Source organism: Falco cherrug, chromosome 6, assembly GCF_023634085.1.
Source record: "Falco cherrug isolate bFalChe1 chromosome 6, bFalChe1.pri, whole genome shotgun sequence".
NCBI lineage: Eukaryota > Metazoa > Chordata > Aves > Falconiformes > Falconidae > Falco > Falco cherrug.
The window spans coordinates 27458066-27477108 of record NC_073702.1 but is presented as its reverse complement, the minus strand read 5'-3'; the positions used below and the strand labels follow the sequence as shown (position 1 = coordinate 27477108).

At 40.0% G+C, this 19043-nt stretch overlaps 1 long non-coding RNA gene across 3 annotated transcripts in view; it reads left to right on the top strand.

Annotated features, from left to right (window-relative positions):
* The first annotated feature begins 256 nt into the window (after window positions 1-256).
* Window positions 257-19043, top strand: part of LOC114015150 (uncharacterized) — a 73964-nt gene continuing 55177 nt past the window's right edge. For 2 of the 3 annotated variants that reach the window (XR_008732966.1, XR_003558915.2), the window contains exons 1-4: window positions 257-525; window positions 11544-11646; window positions 13453-13503; window positions 14911-14995. This is a non-coding gene — a long non-coding RNA (uncharacterized LOC114015150). Of the gene's footprint in view, window positions 526-11543; window positions 11647-13452; window positions 13508-14910; window positions 14996-19043 lie in introns of all 3 variants that reach the window. The other variant, XR_008732967.1, reaches the window with a different exon arrangement.

Genomic DNA, 19043 nt, shown 5'->3' with positions numbered 1-19043 from the left:
TTTGAACGTCCTCTGTGATTTCCTAGTCTGTGCTTGCCTAAGAAAGGGGTTGTGTTTATGTCTCCTTATGACCCCAGATCCTCTGTATGGATTTGACTGTTCATGAGACTAAAAAAAGCTAAACTCCTGAACTCTTATTTAGAAATGGCTGTCCTGATGCAGAACATGGGAGCTCAGCTGTCTGTTTTAGGAAAGGAGGGATAAGGCAGTGGTTAGAGCAGTAACCTGGAACTTTTTTCTCCCTTTACAGGATGGATATATTTTGTGCTTGACCTTGGGCGCATCACACAGGCTGAGATCCAGAATATACTTACGTGCCTAAATCCCATTGTGGGATTTAGCCACCTGGATAGGAGAAAGGTTCAAATTTTCAAAAAAATCCTAAATCTTTCAAAGCTCCTTATCTGCAAAATGGACATAGAAGCTCATGGTTTTCTTCAGCAGGATATCATGAGAACAGATGCACCGCGTTTGTAACATACAAACTGCTCATCCTTGCCAAGCCAAACAGTGAATCAAAAGGAGGTAAGAGTGTATGCTATGCAGCTACCTGCCTCTTCTACTGATGTTTTAAAAATGTACCATTTTCTTGCAGGGTTTGGCAGAGAGGGAAGAGTGAAACAGTAAATTCCATCTTTGCATTTTGTCAATACAGCCTACCAAAGGTTTATGTAATGGTTTGTTTTTCTGTAATAGCTCAGCACCACCTTTCAGGGCCTTAACATCAGTATGGCTGAAAGAGTTAAGGCCATTAGCTGTGTACCATAAAAATACTTAGTATCTCACATCTTCAAAGCAATGTACAAATACTAACTAATTAATCTTCAAAATAGCCTTACCTCCACACCCCACAGTCAACCCTGATTAAAAAGTAAATATTCCTCTTGCACATGTAATCAAGACTCCGAGCTCTATGCTCTAAGAGGGTAATTGACTTGTGCCTCGTTTCTGATTTTGATAAACAATTCAGAGTGGTTCAAAGGATGCAGAGCCAGAGGGAAGGTCAGTAGCAGCACTGAGGTACAGAATGAGGAGTGCTTCCTCCCCAGACGTCGTCAATGTATTTCTGGACCTAGCTCTCTTTCCATATTGATGTGAGAGTGCTGATATTTGTGGTAAGAAATACTGTGTCTGACAAGCCTGAACAACAATGAGAAGAATGCGTGACTGTGATGGTACTTTTATATATTCTTTTAGGTACCTAAAATTTACGCTTGTCATTGCTCATATTTCATTGGTGTGCAGAAGTACACCGCGAGTCAGTTCACTTGCTTCAGTTCTTTCCTGAGAGTGGACCCATTACTGGATCCAGTGACAAAGTGTAATACTGAAACCAAATTGATGGTTAGTGCAACGTAAGGGGAAATTGCTGTACTTAAAAAAGATATGTATTTATTCATCTCAGATGAGGCGGTGTCTCTGAAAACCGACCCTAAGAACAGATAGATGGGAGATGCTTCACAACAATTGATTTGTCTCGTGCAGCTGAGACAGTGACATTTAAAATAAAAACACTTAGGTGACTTCTTATTGGAAACTGTTCTCGTCAGACCTTCATATTCATGGTGCTGCATCAGGTGAAACTGCTCAGCAGTCTGAAACTACCTGCTGCTGCACAGGTGAAACTCTTGCAAAAGCACTTGCCACTTTAAAATGTTTTGGTAGAATAGGGGTGTGCAAAATCCCATTGCAATAACTAGATATTTACACATGGAAACAGCTCAACAAATAAATGCCAATAAACACCAAAGATCAGGGAATGTGAATCTCAGACCTGCAGCCGGCACCAGGCTCACAGGCTCTGCAGGTAGCAGAAGGGAGGTCTGTGGCCCTGCAGATCAGTGCAGGGAAGGGAAGGAAGCGGCATCTACTGATCCGCTTGCTAGTCTGTGAGCTCAGCTGTGTGATCGAGGTATTGTGGTAAGTTGCTACAGTTGTGCTCACCCTTGATTTTAGAGCACGGGCACACTGACTGCTGAATCTTGTATGTATTACTGCAGATTCATGGTCATATCTTATCTGGCTGAGATCTGAGACTTAAAAGATGCGTTTTTCTTCTCGGTTGAGAACACAGTCCTCCTGAGTGAGTGCAAGAGGTCATTCTGTCTACTCACTTGCAACACATGGGTCATAATTCTTTTCTATTCAATGCTTTAAGGATAAACATTTCAGGTGCTGAAGTGTATTACTGCTGGGGATCAGAGGTTATTGATGTGTGTGAAGTTAAAAAACGTCTGAAGGCAGGGAGTTGAAATTTGTGTAGATGAGTTGGCAGGGATGGGTATCTGCATCAAGAGATGAAATGTACTTTTATATCCGGCAAGTTTAGGCAATAGTTCCATTGTGAGCATGGTATTTGGTCTTCTGAGTACTGAAGTTGGGACTTTGAGTTACCATTGGAGTACTTGTATCGGTAAAATGCCATGTACCAGCCAGCCCAATAGTGTGCTGATTCTCTGGATGCATAAACGTCATGTAAATCTTCTTCACAGACCAGAATTTTAAACATCACAGAGTAGTTCTAGTAATGAATAATACTTATAAAAAAGCCAATAAATTGGAGCACAATAAAGTATTAAAATATGCTGTCTGAAGTTTGGGTGTGGTTGGTTAACAGAGTAAAAAATAATGGATTTTCACTGTGCACAAATTGAGTTCAGTTTGCAAGATATTCCCGGTCCTGCTTTTGAATATTAAAAATTCAGTATTTGTCACAAAACCTCTTCAGCTCAGTTCAACACACCTGGGTGCATGCCACAACGGGATTATCTCTGATCTAATCACTAGGGAAAGTGGTCTTTTCAGGTCAGGACTGAGGTCATGGTTAGATTGTAGATAGAAAATTATGCCTCCTCTCTCTGAAGCGTGCTTATTTACAGTATCAGGTGGTGTTCACTCATGTCTCCTCATTTCATCATTGAAATGCTAATACTCATTCATCAGTGTCACTGATACTCTGTGTGTGTGTGAGTATGTTTTATATTCTCAAATAGGTGGTCTGGCATTGCAGTATCATTTTCAAAGGTAGACCTTCCTTAATACGTTTAGGTGGCTCTATGTATGTATTTAGGTCAATGGCTTCAATAGATACAAAGTTTTCATCCATAATAATAATATTGGGCCTTTGTATTTTGCTTGTTGTTAGTAAAGCCATGAAGCACATGTGTAAGGGTTTAAGCAATTGTAAAACATAAATCATTATCTTTGTGTTGAAATATGAAATGTTCAGATATCATGAAGCTCCACATACCAAGGATGCTCCAACAGTACAAATTCATTGCTTGCCTGCTATGCTTTCTGGTGTATATCATACCATAGCCGTATCAGCCAATAATTGATTAAAATGCATATATTTAACAAGGTCAGCATTCTTCTTAGAAATGAGATGAATATTTTGAGATGAAATACTGGAAACAAGGTGAAATCCAGCTGACGGCAATAGCTGTAAAATCTTTTGATCCTTTCTGTCTCTGTGTTATCATTTTCCTGGATCTCTTTTGGTATAGCTATATCCAGAGGCTCTGTCTCTCCCAGCTCCTCCTATTCCTCCAGCCTATTATATTAAAAGTAGCTCAGCTTTTGGAAGTCCTATAGTATCAGCTTGGTGATTCTTACCTCAGGATTTAAAAACCTGTAGCAAATGTTAGAGCCAAACTGGATGCAATATGGAGACAGAAGGAGATCAAAACAGGTTTTAGTGCTTTTATTCCACTGGCCTACTCATCTGCATGTAGAAAGTAACTGATTTGCATTGGTATTTCAAGATCTTGAGACATGGTGCATGGCTCAAATTATGTTACATTCCAAGATGTCATGTGAGATTAATCACTAATCTCATGTAGAGGGACATGTCTACAGCAGTGGGCAGTTCCAGGGAAAATGGAAGCTGGCTGTATAGATAATGACAAAAGTTTTAATAACTGTGGCTAAAAATAGCAAAGATACAGGAAGAACAGGGACCTCTGCAACCATGGCCATGAAAATGGGAGAAAAACAAGTAGGTAGAGGATGTGGAAGAACATAAATCAGTGCACTGTAACTGCTCAAAGTCTACGCTCATTTTCTAGACACGTTTAGCAGACATCAAAGAGAAATAAGCACTGCTAGGGCATGATCTGTGTCACCCTAAGTTTGACATCTGAGTTCATGTTAGTGAAGCTTCTCTTCCTCTCTGTTGACTAGCAGATGGAAGTCTAGTCTGCTAAGTCAGGCACAGACACGCACTTTATAGATAGTCAGAAACAGGTGAGGTGATCTGCGTCCTGATCATGCTGGAGACACACTGCATGGTTTTCATCCATTGCACAACATCTCACTGTGATCGGAGGGTCTGAAAGAGCTGTTTTGTGCTGGTAGATAAAAAAGGAGAGAAACCCTCGACAAAAGGCCAGGTGGATTTTCACGGTATCTGGAACACAGCAACATGAATTTCCCAACAAACAGTGCAGTTTATTCTGTTTCTATTGACATCAAAGAGATTTTGCTACTGCATCTGGTGAGGGAGGGGACAGAGCTGGGCCCAGCTTTTCCATTTTGGAGCCCTTATTAACCTCATTTCAGAGCAGGTGAAGAGCAGAATGCAGATGTTGCTGGTGAAATAAAGCCTAGATTAAATAGTGCACATGTATCTTTGCATTAGTCCTGCTCACATATGCTTCAGGGATAATGTGTGTGTTGAACTCTGTGTTTTTTCTTGGGCACAAACCAGCAATGCGACTCTCATGTCTTCTTTGGATACCATGCACACCTAATGAGAAAACATCATCCAGTTTTGTCTTCCAAATCAGAAACGATATTTTTTAAAGCTGGCAGAAAAATATGTTCTTGGTTTGTGAGTGTACAATAGTTTGAAAGGTATTTGATAACCGGAGACTTGTTTTTCTCCCTTCCCCATTCTCTAGTTTCTGTAATTGATTTTCTGCTCACATGTAGCTTGGGCTCATCTGCACCAATGTCAGCAGTAAGCACTTAGAGCAGCACGGCTGCAGTGCCACTGAAAGCCTTCCTGGGGCTCATTCCTGACATCGCAACAATGCAATGCACTGAGGTGGGAGCTGCTGGCATTTCAAAGGTGCTCAATTGCCTTAATTTTCATCGTCTGTGATCATTTGCTTAAAAAAAAAAGAAGAAATAAGTCCAAACCATTCTATTCTGCAGTAGGAAAATCTTTTCCAAGTCAAGCCATATGTTCCTGGGGTACTTGGATTAGTAGCTAGCCCTCTCTTTGTTTATAGACACACATACAGCTGGTATGAATCTCTCTCTGCATTTAACACTATTGCTGCTTAAATAGTATTCCAAAGGACAGCTCTGTAATCTGGCAGTACAGTTTGCTTTGTGTTTAAGAATGGGGAAGAGTACCTGTGCTCTACTAGAATATCTCCTGAATATTGTCAAGGATAATCTCTTTAAAGATACCTTTATTGTACAAGGCAAAAATCCATCAAGTTTTATAGTCAAAGAGTTTTGAATCCAATGGGCACACAGATCCAAACCCTACTAAAGAGGATGATTCTTCTGTACACAGTAGGCAGCGGGATGTGGAATGATTTGTCGCAATATATTTTTTAGGTTGAATTTGGTAAGATTGACAACTATAATAGGCTAAGCAAACCTGCGCTCTGAAAAGAGTACTCTGTGCTCCTCATATATGAAGCTGTAGCCAGCTAGTGTATTCTAAAACGGTGCATTCCTTTTCCCATCTTTTATACAACCACTGCATGACAAATGCTTGCACACCACAGAAATGAGGACCATTTAAATATTTAGCTACCTTATACTTTTTGGTGTTTCTCTGCCTGAAGGCGTACATGTCCAGAGACATGTCTTCTTTTTCACCACCCAGTTAGTACCTTCCTCTGCACTCAGTTACTGAGCTGGAGAAACAACTATTGGTACAGCTGCTTGACTTTAAGCTTGTGATTCATTATACAGAACAGAAATTGCAGGCACAGTAAAATACAATGTGGGTCTTAGGCCCACTGAATGGTTTGTTGGGGCCATTGTATGTGCTGGAGAGGAGAACAGCAGGTGTAAAACTCAGAGGAGGATAAATGTGCCTTGCTCCCAGACCATTCAGGTGTTGTGTGCATCTACCCCATTTGCAAACACATCAAGAACGGTTTGATATCTCTGGAGACCATTTGGACTGTGCACTTCCCAGAGGGATCGGCAGGCAAAGGAGCCTCTCTAGCATTCACACCGCTTAATGATGGCCCAGCATCCCAGCCCCAAACTGGGCACAGTGTGGCATAGCAGGTATGTGTGGGACACGTGAACTGACACGTTCCCTACCATGTTACCCCAAGGCTGTGGCCCACTGCACTGGAAGCAACCTGGGATCTCTTTGCCTTTTTAAAGTCTAGGACTTTTTATAGTTGTGTGGAAGGGTGAAGGCAGAGCTAATGATAGGTGTTTAAGAAACAGTAAGATGTGGTGTGCTGGTAAGCAAAAATTTTAACCTGACATGCTTATTTCATGTAGAGGCACCAAAGACTGCGAGGGAGGGTTAAAACATCAAAAACTGTTATTTCCCACTGGAAAAGGAAAAAACAACAGTGAGTGAAACATACTTCTCAGTGTGAAGCTTTTCATTAAGAGATTGGTGTGGTGTGATATGAAAGAAGAAATCAGAGTTTGCACTGTTTTCCTAACAAATAAGAAGATTTTTTTGATGCTGAGGCACTGCAACTCGATTTCCCTCTGTAAAAGTCAAGGTTTGATTATAGTTCCTGCATTATTATTTATAGTTTAGCAGTTATACATGCCATGTCCTTGGCTGTGGCATTGCAGTTTGCACCATCTATGTCTGCTTCCTAAATTTATTGATCTCATTAGAAGATAAAAATGACAAAGATAGCTCATAATACTTCTGAGAAATGTAAAACCATTAGCAGGTCATTGTCAAAGTTATAACATGTCCTTTTAAGCTGCTTAGCAAACTGGTGGCAGCCTATGATACAGGGATTAACCTGTGCCAGGAGTGACTGAGTGGATCGCAGTGGATGGTTAATATTCAGCCTGCCTACAAAGCTTTGAAGCTGCCTCGCAAAACGATACGATGAAGCGATAACCAGAAATGCATTAAAAACAAAGGGAACAGAAGTTTTCTCTTCCTGTCCTTTATCTTGGTCTCTGACATACAAGAAGCAGAATGGGTGTTAAGAGCTTTGGTCGGAAAGCAGAGTTGCTTTTTTTAAGCTGGGTTTTGCTCCCCCAGGCCAAGGTGCCTCTCGGGCTTTGCTCTCTTGAGTGCAGGCTGACCTTGGCTGAGACCCTGCGCCAGCTTTTCCTGAGGTGGCACCTTGAAGATGCTCTCCCAGAGCCATGTTTAGATGTGTAGTTTTAATAATGAGTATTTCAGATGCACGGTGCGCAGCTGTATTTTGAAGCCAGCATTTGTTGCCCCAGGCGTAGCCCATTCCATACTGCCCAGTGCATCCACCAGTGCAGTGGGCATAGCAAGGCTTCCTACTTTTCTACAGGAGAGCTATACATCTGCATTGTTATTATTGTTTACATTTCCTCCCTTAAAGAAATGGCTGCCCACACTGACTAATTGCATTATTGCTTACTGGACTGTTTGTGCTTACAGAGAACATGGTTAAACTGGGCAGACCACATACTGCTGTATAAGATTTGGGCCAGGGCCCAGGTTTTCTGCATTGGTTCTCAGGGACAAGAGCAGGATAAGTGGTTAAGGAGAGGAGGATGTGGGCAGAAAGACTGGTACCTAATGGCTGCCTTCAGTATCTTGCCTGACACTTCACTCACAGTGGAAGGCATAGCATTAGCATGGTTCAGGCACAGTTGCTGCCAAATCCCTTTACAGGTCAGTTGGACATACACGGGTGGGCTCTGCCAAGAGAAGCAAGAAGGAGAAGAGAGAAAGGATAGAAATCCAAGCTCCGGTTTGCTGTTGTTGAGCATCACGTGACCCGATTTACACCAACGCATAATTCTCCTTTAGGAGCATTTAATATGCACATTCCAGTAACAAGTAAACAAGCGTTAGGGCAATGATGAATTAGCCTAGACAACAGTTTACAGATTACGACAGGAGAGAATGAGGATAATAACGTTATTAATCATTGCAGTTATTAATTCCTTTTTTAACTTGTTAATGACTATTTGCTTATTTTATCTGTTGGGAAGTCAGAATTACCAGGAAGGGGACCCTTGAGCACTGGCACACAAACTTCTCCCAACAAAACTTGGCCCTGTTTTCTTTCTCTATGTACATAGTAGTGATGTTAATTTGAGGCAACTGTACAGTCTTGGCTAGACCACACATCTATAGACTGTAATACTACTATATTGTCTAGCTCACCAAGGTGGTTTTGGGTTAATTGGTGAATTTCAAATACTCAGAATGCTTCACAACCATGCTGTATAATTTTTAATGTGTATAAGCATTCTCAACCATTAATTGTTCTATCATTGTAGTCTGGTCTGCTAGCATTTGATTGTAATAGAAATATTATTTTCTACTTGATTTAGCAAAACAGTCTTTAATGGTTAAAGAGATATTTTCCCAGTCACAGATCTTGTAAATGCTGTTATGGGATGCAGTCAATAAAGAATGAAAAAATTCTAATATCATTAATAAAATCATGTGAGGAAAGCTGATTCAATTTTTTTCCTAGAGAATTCTGAGCTCTTTAACAAAATTGTTTGATTCTAATTCAGCTTGGAAAAAACCCAAAACATACTAACATAGTAAAATTTAAATTAACCTGTTAAAGACTAAGTTCTAGAGACTCTGGCTCTGAAGGTCTTTGCCTTGTTCTCACCTCCAGCCACTGGATAGAGAAAATTCCTCAATTTCTGTCCTGAGAGCAACCTCCCAGCCTGGCTTAGTTGGGACCATGCAAAAAGCTGATGGCCACTGCTTTTAATACCATTCCCATGATTAGTGCTCCAGAGCTACGGCTGTTTCCCATGGATTTCTATCCCAGAATCCTGTAATCCTTTTGCTGAATGTCCTTACTTCTGAAGGATTAAGGCGTACTCGAAAGGTTGCAGAAAAGAACAGCAAGAACAATTGAAAGTCTGAAAATCCTGCCTGACATTGAAAGATTAAAGAAGCTCAGTGTACTTAGATTATCTGAGAGAAGGTTAAGAGGTGACTTGATCATGGTCTTAAAGTCCCAAGTTGAGAAACAGTTTTCCAATACACAGGGAATCTCCAATTTAGCAGACAAAGCCATAGCAAGATCCAGTGATTGAATGCTTAAGCTGGACAAGTTCACACAGGATATAGCAAGTATGAGACTGTAGCAGCTACAGCAGTTTTTTTAGGGTGCTGGTGGACTCTCAATATTTAAGATTTTAAAACATATCTTTACTGAAAGCTCTTCTACCTTGGCCAGAAATTATAGGGTTGGTGCAGAAGTGCCTGGGTGAAATGCTATGGTATGTCTTGTCCCCAAGGGCAACCTATACAATCATAATTTCAGAATAAATTAATTCTTTCATAATGAATACTCCTTACTGCTACATAAAATGGGCCCATATAACATACTATCATTTGAAGTTTTCTAGCCTTAATGTCAATATTCAGAAGTTCATCAAAACTGTTCTGTACCTCTGTGTGCTTAGCCCAAAGAAAAGGAAAGCTAGTTAATATAAAAAAGTATTTTTAGCTTTTCTGAAAGCTTTTTATGCCAATCCCTAAAAAGAAACAAGAATTTTCTCAAAAAATGCAAATGCTCTGTCTAGAAGCAAGAGTATCATTTTCAGTTTTAACTGCTTCATCATTATGTATCACTCCCTATGTATAGTAAGTGCTGCATGACAGTTGTTTCTAAGAGACAATCAGGGACTTTTCCAATAACTACATAATTATATTTCATAATACATGGATTTGTGAGGCATGGGGTTTTATGTGTTCAAAGCACTTAGCAGTCATTAACTAATGCTCACAGTACCTCTGTGGAACAGGTAAGATAGTATTATAAAGTCAGATGGTCCTCAAGACCACACAAAACATTGCTAGGAGAGAAAGGAACGGAGCTTGGTACCTTCGGATTTCCAAATTGCAGGTTCAAGTCTCCAATCCAAAACATTGTATGAACTATGTAACTATAGGAACGCCGTTTTTAGTATTATGTCCTAATACTCTATCTCTTGCAATGATTTTGTTGGCCTCCTACACTAATGCAAAGAGTAGTGCTGTGACACTACTTAATTTGTCAAGATCAGCAAGATTATCCTCTGTAGTTCTTACAAGGGCTTGACCTTACTTATTGGGCTAGTCCTACTGAAATTAAATCACTGCATGAAAAGTATGTTTCATTGAAAGTAACTGTGAGGAAGATGTGGTCCTGCTTATTTTCAAAGTTTGCCTTTATGTTATGGATCAATGGCATTATGATATGGTGGTAACGTCCACAGAGCAGCAGGGGCTAAGTGCTTGCTATGCCAAGCACAGCCCTTGCTGTTAAAAGAGTGCTTTATAAAAGGGACTACTTGAGTAACCAATACCAGGCCAGCACAAATAAAATGTATGAAAGGTCCTCTAAACTATTTAGAGTCTGTTCTGTCCATTTTGTGTGCAGAAGGAAAGTATACATGTCTGCTGTAGAAGAATATCCTTTCAGAAAGGGATTGCTTTGGCCATGGGGCCCAACACCTACCCACAGCCTTTCTTCCTACCCCTTGACCCTACGTGTCTGGCAGAAGCATCTTGAAGTCACGTGTAGGTGCTGTGATGGCAATGCAGAGTCCAACCAATTAACCCTTATTCATGAATAAATCTCATGCATGCCAGACTTGAAGGAGGAACTGATAGTCACCTATGTCATCCAGAAACATTCCAGCGCCATGTTGTGCTTTCTTACTATATTTTCCATGAATTTGTGAAAGCAGGGCAAATGTGAAGGAGCTAGTTGTGGTAGAAAAGCGGTGGAAGGAAATCATATGTTCTAGACGTGACTTGCAGTCTGGATTTATTTTGCCCTCAGTTTTGGGCACTGTCAGGCATGGCTTCTGGACTTCCTTGCTCCTAGGGGTTGTCACTGTACCTTGATGATTCAGTAGAAGACTACTGGGTAATGGACAAAGGGGGAAATGGGAGGATTGCCATACTGTCACTTCACCGACTATCACGAATATCTACCAGTTTATTTCAAAAATGGATGCCGGGATGAATAACCTCATACCAGGCCTTCTGAGTTTGCGTTTTGACCACTTCTGATGGAATCTAATCCAATAACCTGAGAAAATACAAATTCTACCAGGCTGCTGGTATGTGTTTTGAATTAGGAAAGGAAAAATCTCCCCCTCCCCCAAAGACAAAGTTTCCTTTCCTCTTTTTGGTTTCTGGCACAAGACATGCAAATGTGGGAGGGAGAAAATATCCCACTCAAAAGAAGAGAGTCTTGGGAAGTCAGCAATATATAAAAAAAAAAAGTTTCTTGAAGAAAAATAAAACCACCCACCAATGCAAACTCAATGTTTCACTACAAAATTAAAAGTAAGGTACAGAGAAGGCAGCAGTTACAGATCTGTTCCTTTCATGTTTTCAACTCACCTCATTCCAGGTAACTTCTGGTCAGCAACTTCCATACCACCTAGGCTCATCTCAAAGACTTAAGATGTGAAGAGAAAAAGCACCACCAGTTTTGCAGAATATGATCCTGGCAGGTGGGTGGATCAAGGACCTTTATAAGCAATGATCTACAGAGCATAACCAGATCATTAACTTTGTTGTAAATGAAGCAAGTTATTCTTGTGAGAAACAGAATCATGATACTGGAAAACACAAAGCAATTATCTGGTAAGATATGTGCATCCTCTGCATTTTTCAAATGCTTATTTAAAGTGAATCTATATGATGGTATTACTGTATGACTTGCCAGTGCAGCTTACTGACCATACAATGCCCCAAAAGGAATCTGACCATTTGCAAAAATCAATAGTGACCAGCAGTCAGCAGTTGAAATGGGCTGGAGAATGTCCATTCCCTTCAAACAGGTATACAAACACTTCCTATAGAGGCAGAATAGGAAATGAAGGAAGAACTTCAACATTTCTAAAAATGTACATCTAAATTATCTGTTAAACTACTCTTAGTAGCATTTGGACCCCAGATATTAGCTTTCTTCTGAACTCCAAAGTTACTCAACTCAGAAAAAAAGAGCACAACAATTGAAAGTAGTGGCAGGAGAACTGAGGTTTTCTGCCTATGTTTTGCAGCTATTTTTGAAGGGGAAGGTAGGGTCTGAATTTGGAAGCTCCATCATTGAAATCTGGGGCCATGGTGCATACTGAGAAATGGTATCTAGCCAGAGAGCCCTGCTCATAGGGAAGGAAATAAGACAAATACATACAACTGCTATTAGTCACCACCATGGCATCATTTCCAAGTGTAAGCACTTTGGGTTTGGAGGTGTTAAGAATATTGTATTTTCAGAAGAAGCAGATGCCTTTGTGGAAAGCTGACAGTAGCCCCATACAAAAACCTTTCCAGAGCTATTAATGAGAAGTAAAGTTTAATGAAGTGTTTTCAGCCAAAAGATTTTTTTTAAACTTCATACCCTAACATGCTGTTCCTTAGTTTTGTGGTGCAGGATATTTGAGGAAGACCCTTTATTTTGTGAACCATATGTCACAGGTACCACAAGAAGTACCAATAATCAAACTGTGCAGAACTGCCAGTATGTCATCATAACAGACTGATTTCTAGTATTTATTTAATCCCTTTTTCCTGGTTCTCTGCTTCTCTGTAAGGACTAACTAAAAGCCTACGAATAAATGGTCAGCTTTTCCAGTAGAAACTCATCAGTGAAGTCCCTCAAAGATATATGCTGTTAGTATATATTATATGTTAGTATATAGTCCCTCAAAGATATATGCCTGTTAGTAGAAGACCTGGCAAATGAAATATTGAAGTAAAGTAGCTTACAAATAATACAAAGCTATTAGGAGAAATTTGCAGAGGAATATGATGGTACTGACTGACAGTGACAAAACGTCAGATACAATTCAGTGGTAATAGGTGTAAAGTGGTGCTAGCATTAGATACATGGTAATGGCTGTGGCTCTCAGCACTCAAAAGAAATCTTAGAGTTCTCTGAAAACATCAGCCCAGGACTCAACACAGATGAGGGCAAGAAAGGTGGTCAAATGTGTGGAACAGCTTCTGCAGACAGAGAGATGAAACAGGCAAGGGGATTTCGGTGTGAAAGGAGGAGGTGATGGAAATCCCTGAGATGGTGATAGGGGAGGGGAAGGTGAATAAAGAATGATTCTTTAACATTTCTCACAACACTGGAACTAGAAGGCATCAAATGTAAGCTACTGGATGGTGGTTTGGAACAAATACGCAGTGTGTAGTTAAGACTGTGAATTCACGAGCGCAAGAAAAAGCTTAGACCTGCACAGAAAGTTATTAAAACAACTTCATGGAATAAAAATCTATTAAGAGCTATTAAAATATCTTCTTACCAGAGAGTCCCTGGCAACACATCATGAAGGGATGAGTGAGCGAACTGAGAAACTGTGAGTATGTATTTGCCCTGTTCTTTTACTCTTCCTTAGCTCCATTGCTGGAAATGAGACAAAAGGCTGTAAGGACCTTTGGTCTCATGCAGCAAAACTGTTCCCGTGTTGAAGGGTACTTTCAGATATTCTGTTTTGTAATTGATATGATATGTGAAGTGTACGTGTGAATGTGTGTGGTAGCTGGTGGCAGTTGCTGTGACCACAGTGGGATGTTCAGAGCAGGGCCACTTGCTTCCCAGTCACAACTTCCTCATTGCGTCCTTTGGTGCTAATGAACCTGAGAAGAGGGAGGGGAATTCAGAGTTTCTGTGTCTTTTACTCAATTCCAGTAAAATTATGCTAAGAAATGGCAAAACTTATTTCTGTGAAATGGTGATGCTAGTGTTTTGTGGCTTGGCTTTTTTTATGTGTGTGCCCTTATTTAATTTAACCAGGCAGTCAAATTTCAATAATCCCCATCACTTTTCAACTCACTGTTTTATGTTTATTCACGTTCTCCTGATTGTACCACTGACCAGTTCCCTCTCCTTAGTGTGTTGATACCAATGCTCAGGGATGGTATAAAAAAATTGGAGGGAAACACGGTCATTTACTCCCTCTTGTCTTGTTTGTTTGCTTCAGAAGTACTTGCACTGGCACAAATAGACTTTCCTTGTGCATGGAAAGAGATAAGGTTGGGGTTTTCTGTTTTATTTGTTCTGTACCATACATACTTTCCCCACCCACTCCCTCCCTCACTTCTATACATGCTCACACACAGATGTACTTGTATACTAGCAGGTTTCAGAGAATTTCACTCAGCTGAGGAGAATGTGACCAATGTCTGGGATAAAATGTTTATATTTTCAGCATCACGAGTCATTTCCACCAATCTTACCATCACAGGTGGGTGTTTCTGGGAAGGGTGCTAAAGCACCTATCACTCAGCACTTAGGACACTGAAATAGCGTTAGTGAAAGTAGTGCTATGAAGAGCTGGGGTGCACTATGTTGTCACAAACTAATTGCTGCCCTCCCAGTTTAGCTCCATTTTCAGAAGCAGAGGAGGGATTTAGCTAACAGGTGATGCAGTTGTGTGTGTCTTTCTTGAAAATGTCAGTGTGGCTCATAGTTCTGCCTCATTGCCGTATCTTTGACTACTACTTCTCATACAGGAAGCTGCACGTAGATGGTTCGAGTGATTTTATGAATAGAGGGATTTTTCTGAACCTGCTGCATTTTGCTCAAGTGCTCTCCCTAAGCTAGGTGTCTCTGAAGATAGACGAGTGCATCTGCAAGTTTCAAGATGTGCAGTTTCTGTGGGTGGGGTGGGATGAGTGTGGTGTGGTGAAAGAAGAGAAGAAGAAACGGTCTCCAGTGTCAATAAAATTTCTGGCTCCTCACATCACTATCTGTTCTCTTACAGGTTCTGCTTTTTAAACACTGACCTCAAGAGAAGCTATGCAGGCTGAAAGGGTTATTATATGACTGGACACCTTGAGTCACCTGGGGTAAATTACTACAGTCTCTCAGTTATTAGTTAAGTCCTTGTGTTCTGGTGAAATCAGTGGAGCTTGAGTTCACTGGTGTAGTATCTGAGCCATCAAGTTTAATGAATCGTTACAAATAATTTAATCTGCACTTGCAGGTGCTATTAAAACATTTATTTATTTTTTTTTTTACCAAGAGCTTCTTTTTACCTAGGAAGAGAAATCTTTCTCAGTCACAAAGGTTTAAATGGAGTAGTGGTATAGGTTTTGTTCATTAGAAAGCCTGATGCTGAACTGAATATTCCCTTCTGCTAAACTTACCTCCTCCAGAATTTAAATCTTTAAGTTGCAGGGGATAAAACATAAGGCCCTGGTTAATTGCAAATAAATAGTGCCAGAAATATGTACAGATGGTACCTGAAGTTCACTGCTGAAGACTATCCAGTAAACTATTTATAATTTGCACGACATGTATGTACAGGAAGCAGGAGAAAAACTTTTTTGTGGTTTCTCACACTTGTAAAAAAACAAAACAACAAAAAAAGAAATCATAAATGAACACGCTTGGTCTGTGAAACTTCTTTTTTGGGAAAACAACAACCTGTATTTCTATTTATTTACCTTAATTAAATTAATTAATTTAACAACTCTGAAGATTTCGGCATTTTCCAGGATACAGGTATAAATATCTGGCGAGTAGAGTTGTGTATATTAAACTACATCTACTTAGCTAGTAAATATTTTGCTGCATTAGTTTGCTCATTCCCAAGCAATCAGTTGTGAACTCCAGTGTTGTAACGGGTCCACAGGGAACATTTGTGCTTTGGTTGGCACTTAGATTAAATTCATCAAATGATTTTTTTCCCCCCTTCAAGGCTGACATTTCAGAATGTTTTTTTTAAAAGGTTGTGTGCCAACTGCCGAAGTCAATTAATTAAATGGTAAATCTGAAATTTGTAGGGGAAGACTATCATTCCATTTTGCTGTGCGACCTTGGAAAAATGAACATTTAATCCACAAAACACATGGCTTACTAGAAGGTCCTGATCTGCTTGCATTGAAAGTAAAAACAAAACTCCCAGAGATTTTTTGTGAGATTAGGGATTACCTCAAGGATGGCGTTTTGCCCTGCATTTTCCTTCTGCTTTTGATACTTGGTGGTAATGAGAATATCCTTTGAGGTCCTGCTATTCTTGATAGTTCAAAGGATTCAGCACATAGTAGAAGGGAAATGTGCAAATGTGTGGCCTCACTTTCTGTATATTTGGAGGTACCCCAGACAAAGGCACGATGTGCAGTCCCAGAATCTGATTCCTATGCTGGCCAAAGAACTTAATCTCAGATCCATAAAGGAGATCATAGAGGCAAAATTCAATAAACACGAGCAGATGGTGATCCTATTCTAAGATAGCATAGGCACGACAAATCTCTCCCCAAAACACACAGTTCCCAAGGAGTGTACATGCCTTCAATGGCTGCAAAGGCAGCCTGGTTTCAAAGATCAGGCTGGACTTTAGTCCGCTGTCTACTACTCCCCACCTCACTTTTTGTACATTTTACTGAACTAATACTGTATTTGAAGCTTTACCAGCATAAGGCGCTTGGAAATGACTGCAGTGCACTGATTGTTCTTCAGCTGTTAGTTTTCCTGTTGTTACTTTTATATTTGTTTTGTGTTTGTTTGTTTACCCTGCCTTAAGTCTGTGGTGTGAATAAAGACCCTGTATGTGGGGCCGCAAACATGCAGGGAATGGAAGGACAGCCCAAAGGCAGTATAAAAGACAGTAGAAACAGTGAATAGGCCAGGTGGGCTGGGGAAGACAAGATAGGTGACATAGTACTTTTCTCCCTTTGCCAATTGAAATTCTTTGATTCTGTGTTTTGCTACAATTTCAAGTTCAGGACTTGTACCTAATCTGTGGCCTGGCTGTTCCCTGTTTGTTTCGTGAAAGTAGGTGTTTGTTTCTTTGGGAAGAGAAAAGCTGCCTAAAGAGAGTTGTTTCCTACATAATTAGAAATTTATTAGGATTTATTCTCTAATTTAACAACTAGGCATGAGAGGAGCTTGAGGAAAGGCACTGATCAGCCATCTGTAGTAGGGAGAAGTGGTAAAAACTGCTTGTGCCAAGGGTGTTTCCAAAATACCTTCCTTGTAGGAATGTAGGTGCTATATATTAAGATATAGGAACTAATTCTTCTCAGGATTCAAAATCTCGTACCTTCTCATACCCCTTTGCTTTATAGAATGAACAGAGCAGCAGTTCTTTCTTTCAAAGCCCTGTAGCACAATTCTTAGGACATGTTTATTTCTCCACCACGTCTTTAAAATTGTCCTGCCTGTTCAGATATAAGATATCTTGCAGTAAGGACATCTCATAATTTCTTGCTGAAATGGTTCCTCCTTGTGAAAGAGGCCTGCAGCTGTGATGGCCCAGGGAGACTGAGTCACCAAAGTGTGAGCAGAAGTGGGAGAACTTCAGCCCTGCTTTTCTGAGCCACTGTTACTATATTTAATTTGAGGGATGTTTGATGTAAAACATTAGCAAGAATGCCTCCAAGAACGAGGTAAACGAAGGATGCCAAGCTGTGGATAATGCTGGAAGTCAAAGCTACTTTGGATTCCTAGCTTCTTCATACTGTAAAAATTGGTGTTTCTATGTATGCCTAGAAGGAGAATCCCTGAGAGGATCTGGGAAAATATAAACACTTGAAGGACTTCAGATGATGCCAAGGCTAAGCAATAGATGGGCAGAAGTTTAGAATATTGAATTTTGGTTTAAATCCTATCTGAAGACCAAAAGTGTTGGGTGAGTCTAAAACTCAGCTGATGTGTGTTTAAAATTCCTTCCTGTGGGATGGATGTGTTGATATTTATCTCAGGGGAATTTTGGGCAGAGATATGTGTCAAGTGCTCACTTATTACAGTAATAACTGTACCATATATGGACTTAGACAGATAGAAAAGGTGTTTTAAATGGCTTGTAAAATTTGGCAGAAAACAACTTTCACAAGTGTTTCTAGATGATCACTAGATTACCGAGTTTCCCTTAAGTGGTGTTGGGTGCTTATCTATATTGTTTCTGTGCAAAACGCCTGTTGTCTCCCTGTGAGATGTGAATCCAGTTTTCCAAGACATCATTAAACATGAAAGAACTAAACATCCTAAATTTTTTCCCTAAAGTTTTATCTCAGCATTGTCTTCATCAGTAGCCTTGTCTGCAGGAAGTGTAAAGTTTCCTGCTATGATTGTTTGACTGCTGCCAATTATCAGATAGGCTTTTGGCAGCTTTCCCCTCAACCTGCTGATTAGCTAATGTGTGGTTACTAATACAATATGGGAAACTGGTGTAAACGAGGAAGCAAAAGATTTATTAATTTCATGTGCTAAATACTGTTTGTAATATAATTATCAATACTGTGAAAAGAAATCCTGGCTTAAGAAATAGCCAGGTTTCTATGTCTTTTGTGAAATGAGGCACAAAAATTTTGTGCAGTAAACAGGTATATTTTCCCCTTGGCACACACACATAATTTTCATTAGATTCATAGATTTTAAAGGCAGAAGAGGGACCATTAGAGCATCTAGTCTAACTACCTGTAAAACGCAGGCCACAGAGTTTTATCCAGCTACCTGCATCAGAGTTAATAGAAAACAGGAGCCAAATCCTGAGCTGGATGTACAGCACTGTTACTCCACCAACCTGGAATAATGGTGGTTTATACCAGCTGAGAATTTGGCAGTAGACTTGTCAGACAATGGATTCTTTTTGCATAAACCTAAATGAAAATTGTCACATATATTTTAATAGCAGTGTTGAAAGATCCTTCTTTTTTCGAAAATTTTTTTTTCCAAAAACACAAATTTTTGAAAAGTGTTTTAACCTTTAGAAGAAAACGTGTTTTTTTCCCAAACCTTTCTGGGATGATTGTGTTCCCCGTTGTAATCTAAAATCGTCCCTTCACTGGATCTCCTGAAGAAAAGGCATAAAGTTAGCAGGAAAAAAAATGTTTCTCTTTAAATTGAAACCTGTGCCAAGATTCTTATTTGTAATTAATTCATGCCCTAGGA